At 38.3% G+C, this 6338-nt stretch overlaps 1 protein-coding gene across 6 annotated transcripts in view; it reads left to right on the top strand.

Moving 5' to 3' along the window:
• The first annotated feature begins 961 nt into the window (after window positions 1-961).
• The window catches only part of ADGRF1 (adhesion G protein-coupled receptor F1), a 48950-nt gene continuing 43573 nt past the window's right edge, over window positions 962-6338 (top strand). For 2 of the 6 annotated variants that reach the window (XM_023545107.2, XM_023545103.2), the window contains exon 1: window positions 993-1199. The gene's annotated coding sequence lies outside the window, so the exon portion shown is untranslated. Of the gene's footprint in view, window positions 1200-6338 lie in introns of all 6 variants that reach the window. The other 4 variants (XM_023545142.2, XM_023545147.2, XM_023545138.2 and 1 more) reach the window with 4 other exon arrangements.

Here is a 6338-nt window from a genome sequence, read left to right as displayed (position 1 = left end):
ATTAATTGAACTCAGATATATCCTTTTCTTTCCTTTTGGTGACTTTTTTTGAGGATTAACAGATTGTTTCCCCATCATTCCATAAAGGAGCCCTGGTGGTGCAGTGGTTAGGTGCTTGGCTGCTAACCAAATCTCAAAGAGATTGGAACTTGCCAGCTGCTCCAGGGGAGGAAATGTGGCAGTCTGCTTCCGTAAAGATTTACTGCCTTGGAAACCCTATGGGGCAGTTCTACTCTGTCCTATAGGTTACTATAGGTCAGAATTGACTCGACGGCAACTGGGTCATCATCCCATAAAAGAATGATCTTTAATTAATTTAGATCTAGTTGTTAACAACTGCAGTTACCTTGACCAAAAGTAACTTATGAGCCAATGTACCTAATGATACAGCCCAAGATGAGATTTCAACTTTTGTAGTTTTAAGATTTCTTAACTCCCTAGGAAAGAAACTTTTTAAAAGAAATTCATCAGGTTTATCTCTAGATTTCCTAAGGACAATATATATTGTGAACACATTCACCTTTGGTATGCACACTGTTGCTCTTCTTTGCCGGACCCCATCCCATACCATGCCACACAGAAGTCAGAACTTTGCCTGGGAAATTTGCAGGTTGATTCTTCAGTCTCGAGTGAAAAAGTTGGAAAAGGAAAAATATTTACCCCTGCCCTCATTCAACTGGAATTATCCACCTCCTTCCCTTGGAATTACGCAGGAAGGGCTGAATTCCTTCAGCTTTATGGAGTATGACCCCAGTGTCCAGAGGCTGAACAGGTGAGCTTGATGGAGTGGCATTTCTAGTAAACTATGACAGAGGTGTTCCGCGTTCCCCTAACACATTTTTCTTCCATTTTCCTCCTGTGTTTTCAGAAACCTGTCTATGTCTGCTGAGACAATCCTTAAGTTCTGAGCTTCTTCCTCTTACCAGACCTGATATTGACTCTAAGTGGGAGGGAGGGAGTTAGCAGAAAAATATTTCTCTTTTCCTTCTTGAGGGGGTGTGGCCCAGTCTTGTACGCCTGTAAAGGCAGCAACGTAAACCAGGAGTTCCTGATGAATCAGTGGACCTGTGTGCACACCAGTGAGCTGCTGTGGTTCAGGTATTCATATTGTTTTCCAAACAGCCAAAGAAGGGATTGAGCCACAATTATACTGGTGGAAGAGCTCCCTCGGGCTGTGGTATGAAGAGCGGAATCACCAGGTAAGCCCAATTGCTGTGGTTTCAGTCCTTAGAATGTGTATTGTTATGACCAGGATTATCTGTTAACCTGAGATTTTTCTTCTACCCCATGGGGAAATTCTGATTTCAATGTTTCATTTCCTGAAGGATTTTAAAGAAAAGGACAGAGTGGAAAAAGCAATGAGTAGTGAAAACAGGGTCTGCCCCTTTGGTAACTATGTGAATTGAGGTGATTTGCTGAGTCTCAAACTCATTTTCTGACTCAAAACTCAACTTTTATCTATTATAACACAATACCCCCTATTCATCTAGTGTGCTTAGGAGGTAAACTAATTGGAATAAAGAAGACTCCTTCAAGGATTAAAAAAAAAACCTGCTGTCTAGTCGATTCTAACTCCTAGCAACCCTATAGGACAGAGCTGAACTGCCCTACAGGTTTTCTAAGGCTATAAATCTTTACGGGGGCAGTCTAGCACATCTTTCTCCCGCAGAACTGCTGGTGGGTTTGAACTGCCAGCCTTTTGGTTAGCAGCTGAGTGTTTTAATCATTGTGCCACCAGGGCTCCCATCAAGGATCCTGACTGATAATATCAATCTCTTGGCTTCCAACGATTAGTAGTGCGTTAACCTTAGTACTCTCTTAAAATGAAAATATATACTTGAGAGGATTAGGTTTATTTCCAACTTTAATGAGTTAGTTTAAGCTTTGGCAAAACTCGTATACTCCCTGAAAGTACTTCCAAATTTAACTCTCTCCCTGGGCTCCAAAAAAGTAACCCTTATAACCGTCTTCTAATGTCTCCTCTGCAAATAAACATAAAGCGACATATTGTGTTCTCTGACTGGCAGGCCTTGGAAACTAGTAATGTTTCCTTGCCCTGTTTTTTCTCATTAAAAATTCATTTATGTACATCTGATACCCTATGTAATCCACCCATGCCAGAGACCGAGTGATGGAAAGATTCTAAAGGAGGCATAAGAAGGTTGGGGTGGGTGATGCACGGTGAGGTGATGACACTGGCATTGTCGTGGTGACAGTCATTAACCTAAACCTGGTAATTTGCTTAATTCACCTAGGTTTGAGATTACAGATAGAGCAGACCAAAACAAAAAACAAACCCGTTGCTGTTGAGTCAATTCCGACCCATAACGACCCTATAGGTAGAGCAGAAAGTCACAGAAATAAAGAAAAACACAATCTATAATTTATCAGAGTATTGAAACAAGCAGTTTGTTGTCTCTCTCTGTTTTTTTTCTTAATTAAAAAAAAAAAAAAAAACCACCAATTATCCACGTAAAGGTGCCCTGGTTGCGCAAATGGATCTGCTTCAGTAAAAAATTACAGCCAAGAAAATTCTATGGGGCAGCTCTACTTTGTCACGTGAGGTCAGTGTGAGTTGGAATAGACTCAATGACACCTAACAACAACAACAATTATCTCCCTTAGCCAAAATTAGAAACAATTAATCTTGCAATAATGAACACATACTGTTTTCTTCAACCATTGACAAGTACTATGACCTTGAGAAAAGTATTTAACTTTTCTTGCTAATGGCTTAATTTTTAAAAATGGTAGGGATATGCCTTAAGATTTAAGATGGGAGTGTGTGCGTATTGAGTCTTAGAAGCTGTACTTGCAAACACTCTCATTTTGTGCACAACCACAAACTAATGTGAATTATTGCTGACATGACTCATAGGTATCTATGTCTTGCTTCTCCAAAGAGACAGTGCATTTCTTTAACATCTTAAAAACAAGGACAAGATTTTCTATTTTATAATCCCCATCAAAAGGGACAGTTCCAGGCTGGGCTAAGGCAAAGGGGAACATCATACTTTTCCAGCCATCTACCCTCTGATGTCTTTCATTCCACAATTAGAGAAATGAAAATATTCTCCTAGAAAAAATAACTCATCCATCCAAACTAGGGTATAACTGACCAATTTTAGCTCTTTTGTTAGGAGCAAGTGAAATTCGGAAGAAGCAAGAGGGTACTGGGCATTTCAGGTCATTCGCAGCAGTAGGGTTGTATGTCATGAGGAGCGAACAACTAGAAAGTGGAGGATCGGCATTCCCAGAACAAATGTCACTGAATTCAGAGTTTTGCTTAAGGCCACCCCTTATGAAACTTTGCTCCAACGTAATCCACCAAATCTAAACTTACGTCTTCGCAACTTTCAAAATGTTCTGCCTGGTTCTCTTTTTAAAGCTTCAGATATGGTGACACCCTGTTCCCTAACATAGAATTTCTTCTAGATTGTGTTTGTCTGAGCAGAGAGGTGCTCATGGGATTCAGTTGTTTACCAGATAGATACATAACCTTAATAGCCATAAAAATAATTTAGCAACCTGGACAGACAGTGCAAAAACACTGAAGCATCATGGCCTGAAGCATATTCTCTCACATGTGCAGCTGATTCTAGCCTTGCTGAATTCCACAGCTGCAGCACACAAAACCAGTGGGATGGAAGGCCCTTTTATCACACCGTTCCCCAGCAAGCCACAGATAATCTCACAGAGGTTCCTGTTCAATGGCTGATGGGAACCTGGGCTCTGCATGCTGAGAATGGAAATCCATAAGAATTAATAACAGAAGCATGCAAGTGCCCTGGCATTTCATAGATGTTACAATTGCAGTAAATTTCCAGTGCTGCAGTCAGGTGAATACATGAAATGCAAAGAGGTGAATTGCAATGAGGCAGACATCTCTAAAACTGTGTAAAATATTGGTAAGTTTCATTGATGAGGGTTATCAGGTCTTCATGGTGTCCCTAGGTCCATAGTCCCATTATCAGTTTCACAGCTCTAAACTAAAAAGACCAAACCCATTGCCACTGAATTGATTCTGACTCATGGTGACCCCGTGTTTGCAGAGAACTGTGCTTAATAGAGTTTCAAGGCTGTGACCTTTTAGAAGATCACCAAGCCTTTCTTCCCAGGCACCTCTAGGTAGGTTCAAACTGCCAACCTTTCAGTTAGTAGTCAGCATTTAGCTGCTTAACCCTTTATACCACACAGGGACTCCTTTTTCATTTCTAAAGGCCCACAAACCTTGGAAACTCTTTCTGTGTGTGTTTTTAAAAATAAAGTATTTAAGCAAAGATTTTAAATAAAATCTTTAAGATAATTTCCTTATCATTTGCTTCTTTCTCATAAGATTAAAAAAAATGATCATAACAGTTCGAATATTGCTTAGAGGTAAGCAGGTATTTACTATAAACTTGTTGCGTTAGTATAGCTTGTCAAAATGGAACAGAGTCACACCTGCAAAGTTTTGGGTAAAGAGTTTGTATTAAGCAGATTATATTTTCTATGAAAGCCTTTCACCCTTGTGTTTATACTTTATTCTAACTCTGGTTGGAGACTTCCTATGCTTAATCTCGTAGAGAATCAGTCTAATTATTTCTGCTAAGACACTCAATGATATATTTCTTAGGTATGTAACACTCTGCTATGTTGTTGACTAAGATACTAATTAAGGAAGTAACTAGTAAAAGAAAAGGCATAGATAGCAGTAGAATTTTAAAATATTTAAGTCAGAATTTAATTATATGGAAAGGTGGCCTTTAAATTGAAAAAAATTATCAAGTTGGCCTTGGTAAAGAATGCTTCAGTCAAGAAATGGTTTGGGACCCCTGGCTGTCCATTTGGAGGAAATAAAAGTAAACCCCTATTTCACACCAAAACCTAAAATAATTTCGGAAAAGAAAAAACAAAACAAAAAACCCTAAGAAGTGCTACAAGAAAATATAACAGAGTATTTTTACAACCTTTTCACCGGGAAAAAGAAAACATTCTTAGCACGACTCTACGGTCAAAATCCATAATGGGAAATATCAACAGATGTGATTTCATAAACATCTTAAGGTTACATGCAGAACAAAACAACTCCAAATGGTTAAACGACAAAAGACAAACCATGAACAAGTTATTTTAACACATGTGATAAATAAAGAGCTAATATCCATGTCATATAAAGAGTTTCTTAAGCTGTTCTTAAGAAAAAGATAAACACTCCAATAGAAAAACCAGACAATGAAGCCAGAAAAAAAAAAATACAAATGGCCAACGAACATCTGAAAAAAAATGCTTAATCTTACTAATAATCAGAGACATGAAAATGGAAACAATAAGATAGGTATTTTGTCCATCAGTTTGGCAAACATTAAGAAGATGTCAGGGGAATATGATAACGTAGGCATTCTCACACCCGGTCAAGGAGCGTAAGTTGGACAAATTTGGAGGACAATTTGGCAATGATTATCAACACATGAAAACAACATTAAACCTCAAAATGTATAAAACTTTTGAAGCAGCACTTTCTTTCTAATCTGGGAAAATCCTGGTTTGTCTGGAGTTAAGGATGGATGAGAAGAAGCTTATTAGAAGAAGAATCTGAGAGTAGATTGTAGGGATCCAAAATGCCATAACAAAAAAAAAAGAAGTACATCGTAAAAAAAAAAAAAAAAAAAAATGCCATAACAACCAAGAGCTTGCTCTTCATTCTGCACGGAGCAGGAGCCATTTACAGCTTCTGAGGATGGATTAGTCTGGCATTTTCAGAATCGGTGGAAAACCAAGCAACTGATCCTATTTCTGGAAGAATCATTTGGGGGAATATTATCGAAAATCTTGGTTTTGCCCTTTAGGAAATTATGATGAAAATACTGTTAATATGTGTACAGAACATTAAAGAGTTAGTAGTTTTTGGTAGATTTGAAACAATGAAAATTTATCAGTACAAACATTGTTTGAGAAGTTAGATATTTCTTTTACCCTTGTTTAAAGTTAGATCTCCCAAGAAGAGTTTGTAACGTCTTTAATCTGACTGTTCACACATGAAGACCCCACAGAACCCATGGGCAGAGCCCATGGTTCTAAAGGTTCTTTCCACAGGCCTATTTACCTTTTTTATCCACAGGCACCTGAGTATCTTCAGACACATTTACAAGGTGGATATTTTCCTGAACAAAGAGAGCTTATTTGTAATGGAAATCAGAGGGAGACCAAATTAACAACCACTACTTTATTAAAATCATGCCCCATGTAACAAAACTGACCGCCCATAGTCTACGGGATATATTAGATTACTTGGGAGAGAATTTGAGGGAAATTGTTGATACATTATTTTTGTTTAGAATTTGGGTCTGCTCTTTTTT

The sequence above is a fragment of the Loxodonta africana genome, chromosome 1, assembly GCF_030014295.1.
Source record: "Loxodonta africana isolate mLoxAfr1 chromosome 1, mLoxAfr1.hap2, whole genome shotgun sequence".
Classification (NCBI taxonomy): Eukaryota; Metazoa; Chordata; class Mammalia; order Proboscidea; family Elephantidae; genus Loxodonta; species Loxodonta africana.
Note: the sequence above shows the minus strand (reverse complement) of the source record. Positions and strands in the feature narration are given on the sequence as shown.